The 14931-nt window shown below is 38.8% G+C and overlaps 1 long non-coding RNA gene across 5 annotated transcripts in view; it reads left to right on the top strand.

Moving 5' to 3' along the window:
- Positions 1 to 1671: 1671 nt before the first annotated feature.
- The window catches only part of LOC107311555, a 99946-nt gene continuing 86686 nt past the window's right edge, over positions 1672 to 14931 (top strand). For 3 of the 5 annotated variants that reach the window (XR_001554142.2, XR_001554141.2, XR_001554140.2), the window contains exons 1-2: positions 1673 to 2154; positions 12980 to 13054. This is a non-coding gene — a long non-coding RNA (uncharacterized LOC107311555). Of the gene's footprint in view, positions 2155 to 12979; positions 13055 to 14931 lie in introns of all 5 variants that reach the window. The other 2 variants (XR_004306811.1, XR_001554144.2) reach the window with 1 other exon arrangement.

Below are 14931 nucleotides of genomic sequence, written 5' to 3'. Positions count from 1 at the left end.
GCTTTACACTAACAGACCATAACTCTGAAGAGAATGTCACTTTAAACATAGTCCCTGCAGCTTCCATTGTGTTATTGCAGACTGATGAAAATGAACTCCTCGACAGCCACGGTAACTATACCTAAGCATCTCCTAATTATTTTTGCATATAAAATAGATGTTCAATGTAAGACAAATCTAATTATCAAAGATGTCTGNAGAGAGATAGAGAACTAGGAATTCTCTTAATATTCTGCTTTTCTGTCAGAGCTTCTGAAGATTTACAATAATGTATTGGTAACCAACCAGTGCTGTCACGTATTATTAGAGTCCAAACAGTGATATACCTTTTGATAAATCTTTTTCTGCTGGTTCTGTGGTTATCTCCTTGAAAAAAGAACACGAATCATGCCTAAGATGTGCATGTATTACTTTTTCTCCTGGGAATGTTATCAATGCAGTAACAGCATAGTACAATAGACAGTGAAGCCCAGACTAAGAAGCACGTTTAGAAGCCTGATTCTCACTGAAACTAATAGGAACTGGATGCACAAGTGCGCTTGAAAATCTGGTTCTCACTTCTGGTGAGGCTGCGTAACAATGTTTTTGGGAACCATGGGTGGATTGAGTTCTACTTCCATTCTCATGCTGGTCCTCCCCATTGTTTGAGTAGCACTAGTCAGCTCTCAGACCACCAGCAGCGATGAGTTTGGCAACAGCTTGTTCTTTGTGACAGTCAAGATGAGCTGTCCATTGACAGTAGCCAAGAGCAAATACCCCTTACTTTGTGTGCCATCTTTCCATATTTTAATTCTTACACCAGCCACAGATGTCTCAGTGCATGATGTATGTTTCTCACTTTTTCACTTTAAAAGATAGTCTTTTCTGCAGTCCATAGCATGCATTTCTTTTTAAGAAAAGGAAAGACTCTGTGGCTTGGAGAGATGTTTGCTTCTTGGTTTTATTTCTTCTTCTTCTTTTTTTTTTTAAAAAAAAATTAATTTTTCTTTTGCATGCAGTTGTGCCTTTTGTGTGCTTCTTTCCTATTAAAAAAAAAAACAAACAAAACCAAAAAACACTTTGCCACCCTCTGAGTAAAGGATTTCCATTAGATGTTTAATTTAAGTCTCCACTCTTTTAGTTTGTTATCCCTTGTCCTATCACTTTCTACAAGTGCTAAGAGTTGATTTTCTACTGTTTATAAGCTCTCTTTAAGTATGGAAGGCTGCAGTGATGTCTCCCAGAGCCTTATTTTCTCCAGGCTGAACAAGCCTAACTCCCATAGCCTGTCTTCACAGTAGAGGTGCTCCAGTGAGCATCTTTGTGGCCTTCCTCTGGACCCTTGTCAACAGCTCCATATCTTTCTTGAGCTGAAGGCCCTAGACCTGGATGTGCTTTTAAGTGTATGCATCTGATCTTCCCGGTGTAGTACCTGTGCTATGAGCCTGTCTGATGGACTCATCAGGACGTGTAGAGCAAGCATGATAGCCTGTGAAACTTACATAGTTGCAGGCATGAACTGGGCTCTAGAAATGCTCAACTCACCCAGGAGATTGCCAAGCACTGTAGCTTGCTAATCTCCTGGCTCTCATCTAACTTAACTGGTGAAAGTTCAAGTACCAGCGACTTCTTGGGTGCCTGAGCTTTGAAAGCAAACTTAAATTTATAAATACAAATATTACTCAGACCAGAACCAGTTGGTATGAGGTAACTAGTTACTGTGCCTCAATACGTCTGTGTACTCTGTGCTCTTAATATGTGGCAGGCACAAGTAATTTGAGTGAGCGTACTCAACAGTGAAGGAGCTGAGCTGCTGTCAATCACATAGTGTTTTTTTTTGTTAACTCACAGAGCCACTTTCTGCAGGTCTGCTGAGTTGTGATGCTTTCTGTCTTCTAGCAACGTAAACCATTGAGCCTTCAGACATCTAAGTACATTTGAGTGTGGTACTAGTTATGTAGGAACAACTAACCTAAAGGTTCCTTAGTCTGCTAGTTGATCAAGGAAGGCACTTAAGCCTTCATTTCAATGAGAGGGGAGCAGCTGGCAGGGCATTTTTCCACACTGCTTTGGAACTTGCACTTCTCCCAACACCAAAATAGTTCTGGGACATGCTGCTGTGGCCCACTTGTTTTTCTTAGCAGTAAGGGGTTGGGAGGATTCTGGTGGAAGACTGTAAGTATATATTTTCAGCTGTTGGGCTATGTTTATTATCAAGTAAAAGGGAGCTACTTCTTTAGTATATCTTTAACTGATATGCTAAAAATATAACCTAAAGGGTAAGCATTCCTTTCTTTACAGTGACTGAATTCTTATGAAGTACTAACAAAAAATCATATATGAGGAAGCAAGCAAAGCTGTTTTGCTGAGAACTAGAAAAATATGGCAGTATATATGCATGAGGATACTGAGAATAAGATTTGCTAATGGTGGTAAGTTTTCAGTGAATTGATAATTACCTTGTAATTTTAGTTACAGTAAGTCTACCTAATATTGGATTGTCATGTGCTCCCTTCCCATGAATATGAGTGATCACTCTAAGTAGAAAAATATTTGAAGCATTGGGTAGAAATGTGGTTAGAAGAGAAATATGGAGATTATTAATTCAACTCATTTCAGTTTTGTTGACTAATACATTCAAACAAAAGAATATCACCTCCTAGAGTGCTTCACTCAATTCTTCTCCAAGAAATGGAAGATTGTAGGAGAAATAGTAACAGGACATTTAAAATAGTCTTTCACTTAATAATGATTCTAGTGGCATGCGGAATGTCAGAGGAGAAACAAAATTTTATCTTAAACAATGTTATTGCAATTGGGAAGAAAAAAAAAGCATTAAAAAGCCAGTAGATTGCTCAAGATAAGAGAGTAAGTTCTCCTGCCTTGTTTTCTAATGACGGTTGCGTCTCTCTCCTTGAAGAGCTTAGGGAGGGGGAGCTAAAAAAAATGTGATACAACAAGGCTGTCCGAACTCTATATAGAAGATGATGAGCTTGTATCTCATGAACAAATATATCCCAAGGTTCAAGATGCCATGGGATCATATTTCATTTACATCATAAGTTATAAGTGATCTCTGTATTAGCTTTTCTCCTCCTTCCATCACCTTCTAACTTCCACCAAGTTATCCTAAATAGATTACATCTCTTTAGAGCTATTTTTGTTTTGCTAATGGCTATTTTTGGCTTATCAAATTCCCCTGTCTACTGCTCAAGCTTTATTTCAGCGTCTTCTCTAATTTAGAAACTTACTTACAGCAAAAACTTCAAAGCTCAAAGTCTCATGTTCATAAGTAATACAGGGGCCTAAGTAGCTTCAACTACTTTTAAACACATTAACCCATATGCTACTCTTTTGTATTCATGGAGTAATAGGTAGAGGTAGATAAGTTTGAAAAAATAACACAACCCTTACATATCCAAGTTAGAAAATGCAGGTTTGCATAAAGAAAACCAAACCCATTTAGTCTCCGAGTAGTTTGATGTGCTGGACTAACCTGAGTAAGGTCCTTGCATTGCTAAGATCTTTCTGCTGCTTGGGATGTCTTACAAAGGCTGATGAACATTTCCCACAGAAAAGCTATCTGCAGCATCGAACAATGTATATGGCTGGAAATGAATCTGTAGTAAAGATTTCAGATGACTTTTGTCTGGAAGCTTGATCTTAATGAAATGACTGCAGCCAGCATGATTTAACTTGATGACTGTGATGAGGATTCTTTGAATCCTGTGATGAGGATGCAGAAAGGTGCCTCACATATATCACCCAGCAATATGAGCTGTAAGCTCAGTGCAAGTAAAGAACGTTGTTCTTTTATTGCATTAATTTCTGACAATTAGTCTGGCAGGAGTAATCAACTGATCCATTGCCTACAAAGAATAACAGAAATGTTTACAGTAGACGGAACAGAGAGGAAGGCACTAGTACCAATTTCTTGAGCAATGATATATACCATCCTGCTCTTTTGTTTTCACAAAGGATGAACTGTACTAATGAAGAACAGATGCAGGGAAGGGCTATGAGGATAATCAGAAAAGTATCAGTGTATTATAGGAGCCCATAAAAGCTTTATTTTCATGCAATAAAGAAGCTTACATATCTATAAATATACAGGAGGGGAAAATATACTTAGGCTGAAGAACAGTGTAGGGATAAAAATGTGGGTGTGAGCTAGTCAAGAATAAATTAAGGCTAAAATAAATTAAAGCAAGGTTTCTAACTATCTAACCTTCAAATAGGAGGTGTGGGAATGGGACCCCTAACTTCAATTAGGACTGACTAATTTAAGAAATCAGCAAAGGAAACATTGGAGGAAGACAACCCGGGCATTGAGATGATTTTTGTGTATTGTCCTGGTTTCAACTGGGACAGCTTGTAGCTCTTACAAACATAAAGAACATCTTAAATATTATCTATATTGCAATTTTACAATTGACAGATTAGTTGAGTTTGGAAGGACCATCTAGTCCATTCTCCCTGCTCAAGCAGGGACAGCTAGAATGATTACTTAGAGCTGCATCCTGTCGTACTTTGAATATATTCAAGGATGGAGACTCGACAGCTTAGTCTACTGCATGATTACCTTCACAGAGTAGTTTAAAAAAAAATAAAATTGCTTTTTGTGTTCAGATGGAGTTTGTTTTTGACTGCGCCAATTGCCTCTTATCCCGTCACTGGGCAATGCTGAGAAGTCTGGCGTCTACTTTTTTTGTTTGTTTTGTTCCTTTCTATTCAGTATCTACATACATTTATATCCCCTAAGCCTCTTGTTGAGGCTGAACAGTCCCATCTCAAAGAAGCCTCATAGAAGTGGTTGAATGAGATGCTCCATTCCTTTATTCTTCTTGGTGGCGCTTCCTTAGACTCACTGCAGTAAGTCTATACTGTGTACTGGGGAGCCCAGAACTAGACCCAGCACCACAGCTGTCTCACGAGCCCTGAGAAGTGGTGGAAGGATCATCTCTCTTGGTTTACTGCCCAACGCAGCAGCCCCCAGTGCAGCTTTGGAGGCTGTTGGCCTTCTTTGCTGTGAGGGCATGATACTTGCGTATTGTCAAGATGTGGCTGGAAGGGCACCAGGGTCATTCTATGTCAAACTGCTTTCTAGCCAACTAGCCTCCAGCCTGTACTGGAGTGAGGGGTTATTTGTACCCAGCTGCAGATCTGGTATTTTCCTTTGTTGAACTTCAAGAGTATTTTCTCTTCCCATTTCTCCAGCCTCTGTAGATCTCTCTAAATGGCCAACTGCCCATCTTTCGTATTAGACATGCAATTGAATTTTGTATAATCTATGAATTTGCTGAGGGTGCATTCTGTCCCATCTTACAGGTGAGTCTTAGAGAGTCCTGGCTCCTGGGGTACAACACTTGTGACTTGCCTCCAACTGGACTTAATGTCACCATTCACAGCCCTCTTGCTTCCAGCTGGTTCTTCTGCTAGCTTTAAATCCACCTCACTTTCCACTTCTGTAACAAGTACATCCTCAGCTTGTCTATGAGGATGTTGAGGGGGTGTCAAAAGCATTACTATAGTTGAGATTGCAAAGAGTTTCAATGAGTTGCCAATAAATAATTGTTAGCAGCACTTATATGAAGTGGAATAAAATAAGGAAAGTAGTGAAAAGTGGCAGCCAGAAATAAAACCTTAATCAAGATTAAAGATCTGTAAGTTTTCAGAGCAAGAACTGAACAGACTGATTCCACAAATGACTGTATTTTTCACAATTGTTTGTGCACTGACAGCTGTTATCTTTAAAGCTGTTGATACAGAATTTTATAGAATAGGACTCTGTAATAAAATTACGTATTAGTTTCAACACGTTACTCTTAGTATATACAAAAAAGTTAATCACTGCTCATGGTATTGGGTTGCTACCAGCAGTTGAGTGTAATGCAAAATAAAAAATGAATGCTCTCCTCCCAGCTATTTATTGTATGCTGTCAATGCTGACATTGGCACTGCAGCAGAATTCTCTATCTGTCCAGCGGATAAAGTTGACTTCTAGAAATTGGATTCCTGAGTATTTAAATTACAGGAAGAGAAATTGTGTGAGTAGAGAGAATGATTGTAGTGAGGTCAAAGGAAGCAGATTTAATATTTGATTCTGCAGTTTTAAAACATCTTTAGCATCTGTGTCCATTACCTATCTGAACAGTGAGGACTTTAAAGTTAGATTTCTAGGTTTAAGTGTTTACACATACTTTTATGCCTGTAAGAAAAAGCCTTAATAATTGTATTCCAAGAAAACACCAAACAAAGCAGTATCTTAATTAAAAGGAGAGTAATTATCTTCAATAATCATATTTCATCCTTTTCTGTTACAAATGATATCAATCAAAGATAGCACATGATCAAGACTTTTAAAATTTTGCCAAAGCTTTTTAATTAAAAATCAAAATAAAGCTTGGCTCTTAAGAGGAGAAACAAATTCTCTATGGTTGAGAGCCTGAGTAATAGCAAAAGCAAAATGCAGCTTTGGCTTGTCCTGGAGAACATGTGAACAGTAGATCAGACTCCTAGATAGTGGTAAGAAAACTTGTGAAGCTCTTGAAGGGTGCTTCCTCCATGAGTAAGGAATTCCAGTAAGGTCTTCTCACTGGTGAAGTAGTCACTGAGGACTCATTCGCACTGAAGTGTAAATATGCAATTTTGTGATTTGAAACACAAATATTTAGATCTTCCGTGAAGTCCAGAGTTTTAACTGGGAAAAGATAAGCAGCAAGATAGTACTGCATAGCACACTAATAATGTTAGATGGGTTTGACAGAATTAAATTTAACCCAGTGCTGCCAGTTTCGAATGCCATACTCCAAGGCATGAACAGGTGTTAACAACTCTGTTCGTCTTCCCAAAGCCAAATTAAAGCATAGCTGTATGCAGTATGCTGTTTTATAACAGAGGCTTTCTGTATCTATTTCAGTGTTTCAAATGTTACATTTTGGGAAGAACAGCTTCTCAAATGGCTTTTAGGTGTTTGTTTTTTTTTTAATGCATGCAGTCTTAGTGAAGGTTACATAGACACTCTTTTTAAATCTAGTAAACAATTCTATCAGTTCTCAGACAAATAGTCTAAGCTTTAGTAAAAATAAGTCCTTGTAGTGAGGCATGTAAAGTTGGAAGAAAAGCCAGTCTTAAACTTTGCTTCTAAGCAGAGAAGAAAAACTGCCTATCAAATCCAGTTCAGGCTGTTCACATGCTCAGGCTATGTTATCCTGAGCCTGATGTCTTGTGGCCTGTAGCAGAAATGCTGTCAGAGCTTTAATCAGTGATAGAGCACCTGGTGGGAATGCAGGGACAACACAGGGAAGCTGAGGTGCATGCAATGCACCTGACTGACCGGAAGGAGTGGAACCAGGATCCATCCCTTCCCAGACCTCATTGAATGGTTTGCAGTGGAGGTAAGGGGATCTTCCTGGAGATCCCTGCTTACCTGAGGTCTTCCAAGGGTAAGCAGCATTTTTCCTTTGTTTCTGTGTTTATGGCTGCTGCATTTGGGCTTATCCTTACTTGCTGTAGCCTAGGACTTTGCCACCCTGCTATTATCACTGTGTTTTCTATTGCATTATAGCATTGCTAGGCCTAAATGGAGTTTTAGTTGACAGAAATGCCGAGATGTATTATAATGTGCCTGTTCCATGAATGGCTTACAGCAAGAGGGGAAGCCTGTAGACTCTGAGAATGTTTGAAGACAGCATTCACAGAATTACACATTAAAAAATTCAAATGACAAGCTGTCTGCTCAAGACAATGCATGCTAATAGGACTTAGAGTTTCTGTATGTGCTATTCAGCAAGAATTTAACACACCTTCACTATACTCCCACCCTCAGGCCAAAAAGCATGCTGAAGGAGTACCACACTAGTTGTCTATATCTCATCTGACCCTGCACCTGCTTAGGATGTGCTCTGAATAATATTTCAGAGGAGGTGGAGCAGTACAGTAACACTAACACCAAGAAGTCTTCCAAAATACCCTGTCATCCATCCTATATTTTGCATATGGAATTTAATGTTATAGTAAGAAAACTTCCTTCAGGGAAAAGCACCAGGCTACCTTCAACTTGATATACAGTCATTGCTAACATTTAAGTGGTAAAATCTTTTTTGAGTGCTAAGTACCACAGGAAGATTATAGATATGGACTGACTGAATTCTGTTGTGCTTAGTCATTCTGTTAACTCTGATTTGAACCATCTGCTTTAGAGCAATAAGCTCGGTTAACAATATCTGAAGTCATAACTGAATTAATGGTTATTCAGCTGGCACATAGGTAGACCTGACTGAATTCTGTCACTTGCAGACTTGTTATCATTTATCTTAAAGTCTGAAAAGGTGTCCCAGAAATACTGTTTGCAATCGTGATGTTCTGAACTGTCCTGTTGGTATACTGTAAAGACATGAACAGCAAGAACTGCAGATAGATTTGTTAGTAACGGTTGTTTGAAAATGCCTTTTCTGTGTTGTGGGCTGAGACCAGAAATACCTCCTCTGACTTCAACACAATGGTGTTATGGTGGGAAGAATAAGGACATGGGAAGTATATCCATCTCCATTGATCTAAACAGCATGAAAGTTGAATAGCTATGACCAGAAGTGCATCAAAGTTCAAAGAGCCACAGGGCTGGCTTAATTGCACTTCAATGGGTAATATTACATTCTCTGTATGACAGTGTAGTAACTTTATTTTAAAGGAAAATTTTTTCAGTAAAGTTACGATCATTAGTGAGAATGTAACAGATCTCTTAAAATACTGGTGTATTATCATTTGAGAATCCCTAGTGCAAACCAGACAGCTTGGCTCTGACATAATCCTTATGTGTAGGGTACATGCAGTGGATGAAAGGCATAGACTCAAGACAGTGACATGAAGTAGTCTGTGCTTAGCTTCAGTCTAGATCTCCTGAATCCTTGGAAAGGTATCCCATAGCAAGCTAACAGACATGGGATATGTTGTGATTGAAAGCTGCATTCCAAGCCAGGTGCTCTTTGAAAGAGAAGGTGAGAGTCAGGTTGAAGGGCTCATAGGATTTTCATACGGTATGGGGAAAATGGCAAATCAAATACCTTGTCCAAATCTTCTTTGTGATTTGGCAGCAGATGTGCTTATGATAATTTTTTCTTTGAGATTTTTAAATCCTTAAAAAACAAACAAACAAACAAACATGACCAGTAAATTCCCATATTTTTCCTTATTTATTGAATCAGTGATAGCAAAAAAAAAAAAAAAAAAAAAGAAAGAAGGAATATTTTCAGAGAACTCTCAAGTACCTGAATCACCACTCCAGTTTACCAGCAAGATAGTATTATTGCTATGACTGCAAAAGGCAAAATCTTAGTCTGAAATGTAAGCAGTGACTTAATGTTTCTGGTGGCACAGTATATTTATCCTTTGGTTTTGTACTGATACACAGCCTGTACAACTACTTCAGAAGAATGTTGCCTGTGCCTGCTAGAGCAGTAAGCCTGTAGTGTTTGCATCAGCATTCAAATCCTTGAAAACCCTAGGAAGCCTACCAACACTTAAGGAGTCTAACACTATTTCATTAGGCACTCCTAGATTCTTACAGCCTTATGTTTATAATTTTTGGTGTGGAAAATGGTATAAATTGACATGCTGGCTAGCTTTGAGTAGTGACTAAAACAGTTGTAAAGATAACCAGTGTCACCTTGTTGGCTGCATGCTATCAATCCAATTTAATACTGGAATCTGACAAAACAGAAAGGCAGTAGGAATTCAAGACCTTTTCTGTGGGAGGGGATGTAGCTGGCAAACAGTCTGTTGGCATAGTGCAGCTGAAGAGTTCTTTTGGCAGAATGCATTCACATTTGGCTGCTTCTGTTGGCAATATATTTCTTCATGGCTTCAGGTTGTATTGACAAAATATATGTAGCACTGTAAGAGGATCTCAGTAGCTGTGCTGTTAGTGCTCTGCAGTGCTAGTCTTGAAGCCAAAAGTGCTAACTATTCATTCTACCCTTGTTACAGCATCATTAGAGCTGAACGTAGGGACACATGGAAACAGCTGACTATCCAGCAGGAAAAATATTGGGTAGTGCTGGTGTTTTAAAGCTTATTCAAAAGTGTATTTACTCATCCGTGTGCATAGGTTCTGTGCCTGGTTAATTAAGTAGCCTGTGAAGATAACTTGGTTGCTTAACCTTCCTTAGGCAGCTGTTGTTGCTTGCTGTTGTAAGACTCTGCAATGATAGAGTGTTGGTTGCCAGTTTAGGAAAGATGGCTTCTTCAGATTCATTTCTTTTCCGTTTACCACGTAAACTATTCCACATGGGAAGTCATACCCTCCAGATCCCAGTCAGTCCATAGACTTGGGACTGGTATCTTAGGAGTTGTGGAGTAGCTTTGGGTATCCATGCCCTTGTGGAGGGAGCGGGTTGCCCAGTAGTCTGGAAACAATGGGAACTCTAACAGCTACAACAAAAAGTCTCTGAGAGGAGTGAGCGTATGCCACAGGCTCACTGGGTGGGGTTCATCTTACCAAATGCAGACAATTCCTTGTCTGGTCTTCATTTATTGTGTATGGAGGAAAATAGGCATTTTTATGGCTTGGGTTTATTCATTTTGCAGCACAATTTATCTCATCCCAATGTCACTAAAATAAACCAGATGAATCACTCCCTAAATGCCTGTTTTCTCCATTGGTTTTAAAGGAGGCCTTAGATGACTCTTGCAGCTCTAAAAGTTGTTCTGCAGCTGACTAACGCTGGTTGCAATGGGTTGCCTTTTATTTAAATGGCTGGAGGCCAAGAGAGGACTTGCATTGCTTAAGGAAACTGGTTTAACTTTCCTAGTTTTTTTGCCTTTGATTTTCTCAAGGGGACTGGAAATGGTGCAGGAATGCATAGAATTGTGCTAGCTAAAGGTTATTTTTCCTAGTTAATCACTATACAATAAAGAAGCGTTGTTCCAGAATAAAGCGTCAAATTCATCCCTGCCTAAAAGTCTTCAGCATTTCAACCTATACTCCTAGGTTGTGGGATTTGTTTTTAATCTTCTCTTAAGGAAAGTAGACTTCGTGTGGCCAGATGTGCGTAGTGGGTATTTCTGGAAAAGATGCTGCTGGTTGATCATCTCTGCTTCCAGGATTTGAACAGCTACATTGTGCCCTGGCTAACTTCCAAGTTACTATATTTTGCTTCCTGAAGACATCTTGCATATTTACTTCTTTTTTTCCTCCGATAATTGCTGTTAGCTCTTCTCTTTTTGTGTGGGTGCTTGTGTTGTTTTGTTTTTTTGTGTTTTTTTTTTCTTTTTTACTTTTTATTTTTCATCAATGGAAGGCATCTGAGAATCAAGCTGCTGGAACCTATTTGGTAGGGTCGGGATAGAGGAAGCCAGATAAATGGGATGGATGAGGTATGGGAGGTAGCTATGGCAGAAAAGGAACAGATTTCACTTTTTTTCCCCCCATAAGATGTATATGCTGAGTTTATTTTTCTCGAGTTCTGTGTGATCACCCACAACACTGTACTCTGTATTTCAGCACCTTACAACAAGCGAGTGTTACTCAGTTCCCCCCTTAGAAGCTGTGTGGATCAGGAAGAGAGGGACCTGTTGTCACAGAGCTTAGGAGAGAAAGGGATGTCTTCCAGATGCTGGTGGTAAAGTATGGGGCTTTCTGTTACTCAACACAGTACTGCATGTTTGAACTCAAAGTCATCAGCAGTTTTGTCACAGTTGTGGAATAGACATTTTGTGACTGTCAAAATTAATTTTTATGCATTTTTTTTTCAGTTTCAGTTCACTGTATAATGTGTGCAGGACAGCATCCTACCTACACATTTCCATTGCAGTGACTGCATAGTCTCCAGAAGAAACCTTCTATTGGGCACTGAAACTCCCTACAGGAGCCAGAGAGATTGTGGAGTCTCCTTTTTGGAGCTACTCAGCCCCCACCTGGGTGCTCTCCTGTGTGACCTACTGTAGGAAACCTGCTATAGCAGAGGTGTTTGACTGGATGATTGCCAGAGGTTCCTTCCAGCCTCTATGATTCTGTGCTTTTTCCAAGCAGAAGTCAGCAGGAATTAGAGCTATGCCATAGAAGCAATTTTGAAATATTTATGACCAAATAAAGCCTCTTCTTCCCTGATAATGTACTGAGTTACTGTGGCAATACAGGGAAATTTCTACAAGCAGGCTGCATAACAGATTTTCAAGGACATTTCTATGTGCATTTTGAAAACAGTATCTGAGTATGAGCACCCTGATTTGAGCTCCCTTTTATGAAAGTTACATCTTGTTTTGAGACCTAAACATTAAATCTATATGCTTAGACATTAAATACTATCCAGGATGCACCCAAGAATTTATCATTGAGACAAATCCCTTGAACTTGGTAGCCAGTTTGAAGTCTTATTAGTACTTAGAATACTGGGTTTGATACATGCCAATTCGAAGTCTTCTATTCTGCCAGATAGAGGAGTTTTATATACTTAATGCTCACTCTTTCTGTTTTTCTTTATCATCAGTGCAGCATTGAATATACTCATGAAATTGTATTTTTGGTGAAGCAAGGCATAGATTAAAGGGATATTTCATGAAGAACAGTAACAGTGTCCTCACTCCTGTCAAGTCATAATACTTGGAAAATCCAGATACGTATGAGCTAGAGTTAGCCTACTTATTGTTAAATCAATACATTACAACATGAACTACTAGTTATTAAGCAATCTTTTCCTGTCTTTTCTATTCTACTTGTTTTTCCTTCTGAATTCTTTATGTGAGCTCCCTGTTGAAATAGCTGAAATTGATTTAAAAACTGTCATTTAAAAATGTTTTCAATTTTACTTTTTCATTTCCCCCCCCCCCCAAAAAATAGAATGTTAGTATTTCAGTGTAAAATGTGATTACAGTGTCAGTGGTGGTCAGCTTTTGAGTCAACTGAAAGACTTGGTGAAAGGATCAAGAAACGAAAGAGCATAAAAGAGTTGCATTTTTGAAATCACTGTGTTTACAAGACTGTTATCTTTGTTTTCTCTTTCAGTCCCTGGCTTGAGCTGAATAACCAGCCACTGTAAATTGATACTATCTTATCTGTATCGGAGGATTCTGTCCGGAGGTATGAAATTTGAATAACAGTAGTATAACAGAGACCTCTTGTATGTATTTCAACTCGGTGGTCAGCTATTGCTTAACACCACTGCTTTCTGATGGTGAAGATCTGATGTCAGCTTCCAAGTGACTTATGCAATCAGCAGTGCCAGGGGGAACTGTAGCTGGCAGCAGACAGAAGAAATTTCTAACAATGGGTCTTCTGGATAAATAATTCTTCTGCAGGCTGCTGCTCTTTCATAGCCCTTAAAATAAGTTAATGAGGTGAATATCTGTCATTAATGTTATTACCATCCTTACTTCTGCTTACTTTTGAGTTACTGTTGATTTTAAGATTGTGAAAATGGGAGAGGGAATTTGGGAAGCAAAGCTGACAAGAGTTATCATCAAATGTACTGACATAGTTCATGTTTTGTGTTTATGTGAATCTGGAATTTCATGGAAGAAAGACCAGTTTTACGTAAGAAAGTCCAAGTTTCAATGACATAAAATAGATATTCCTGAACATTGAAATTAAATCCCAGCAAATCAATTTCTAACCACTTGCCCTAGTGGTTAGAAAAAGAAGACTGGGCTAATTTTTGAGGTACATGTGTAGGGCTGCTGATTGCTGCAGAATGAATAAGCGGTCAGCTACACAACTGTGGCACTTGGTGAATTTCTTGCCATTAGCAGTACACATTCTAGAGTGATCTGACTGTTACAGTTGTTGCCTTGGAACAGTGAAGATAGTTGTGTTCAGGAAGGAAGCACTAAATGAACAACATTATTGAAAAGCTATCAACCAAAAGTTTAATAGCTGCTTAAGGCACTTGACTAATAGTCAAGTTTGCAGGGATGACCTTATGAAATTGAAAAGTCTCTTGCTGACTTTTCTATTTAGCCCTACTCTCTGAACAGAGTTTTATCAGGTAATCAAAGAATTTGTGAGGGTAGCCCCAAGAAGCATTGATAATCTCGCACTGAACTATCACAAATGAAATGAACTAGAAATATCCATCCATCATAAGATGCAAAAGATATTGTGTGCCATTAGTTCATGAGCCAGAACACTTGTAAGTTGCTGTTCCAAAGGAAACCCACAGCAGTTTAACAGTAGACTCCTATGAGTCACTTGAATCCAAGAGTTACTGACATCTGTGACAGCAACATTTGCTTACTAAATGTTTTCTTAAAGAAATTTAAGAGTTAAGACCCTGGATCATCTGTGCTCTAAACACAAAGACAGTATGGATGGAAGAGGTCCAGAATTCTATATGGGTGTTTGTTTCATCCAACTTAAACGCTGTTATTTTCACTGAGCAGCACAAAAATAATGTGGAGTTAAGCTCGGGTCTCACTGCCCTCTGTAGCTGTGGATTTTTAGTGGCATTAAGATCTCACCTGTGGTATATTTCTGGCCATGCTGAGCTTTCTTTTCTCCACAATTACACCCTGCTGTGGCTGTTGATTATTTGTTTTTGATGTATTTATTTATTTATTTATTTGGGAACAAGAGGAAGTAGAACCTTTTCATTTAGGCCAGTGAATCTGAACAAAGATTTGCTCTGATTAGACTTAAAGCACTACTTGAGGTTACTGCTGTAATAAGTAATGATACAGTCTAGCAAAGTACCAGTGTACATTTATTTACTGCACCATGTTTCTCTTGTGTGACAGGAGTTTGGAGGCAGCAGGCAGTTGGAGGTGAATTGACATCAAACCATTAAAGCTGCCATTCTGGCCTTACTTGGCCACAGAACTAATTGAGCAGATACTGTTTTTCTTGCTGTTAATTCACTGAAGCTGTGAACACTGTTGTCTACAGAAGTTTGGAGGACCACTGTAAGCTAAAATTATGCTTCTGTTAGAATATATTACTTGCCACTGTTAACTGTGTGGTGA

Source organism: Coturnix japonica, chromosome 1 (assembly GCF_001577835.2).
Source record: "Coturnix japonica isolate 7356 chromosome 1, Coturnix japonica 2.1, whole genome shotgun sequence".
Taxonomy (NCBI): domain Eukaryota; kingdom Metazoa; phylum Chordata; class Aves; order Galliformes; family Phasianidae; genus Coturnix; species Coturnix japonica.
This window is presented reverse-complemented; position numbering and strand designations above follow the sequence as displayed.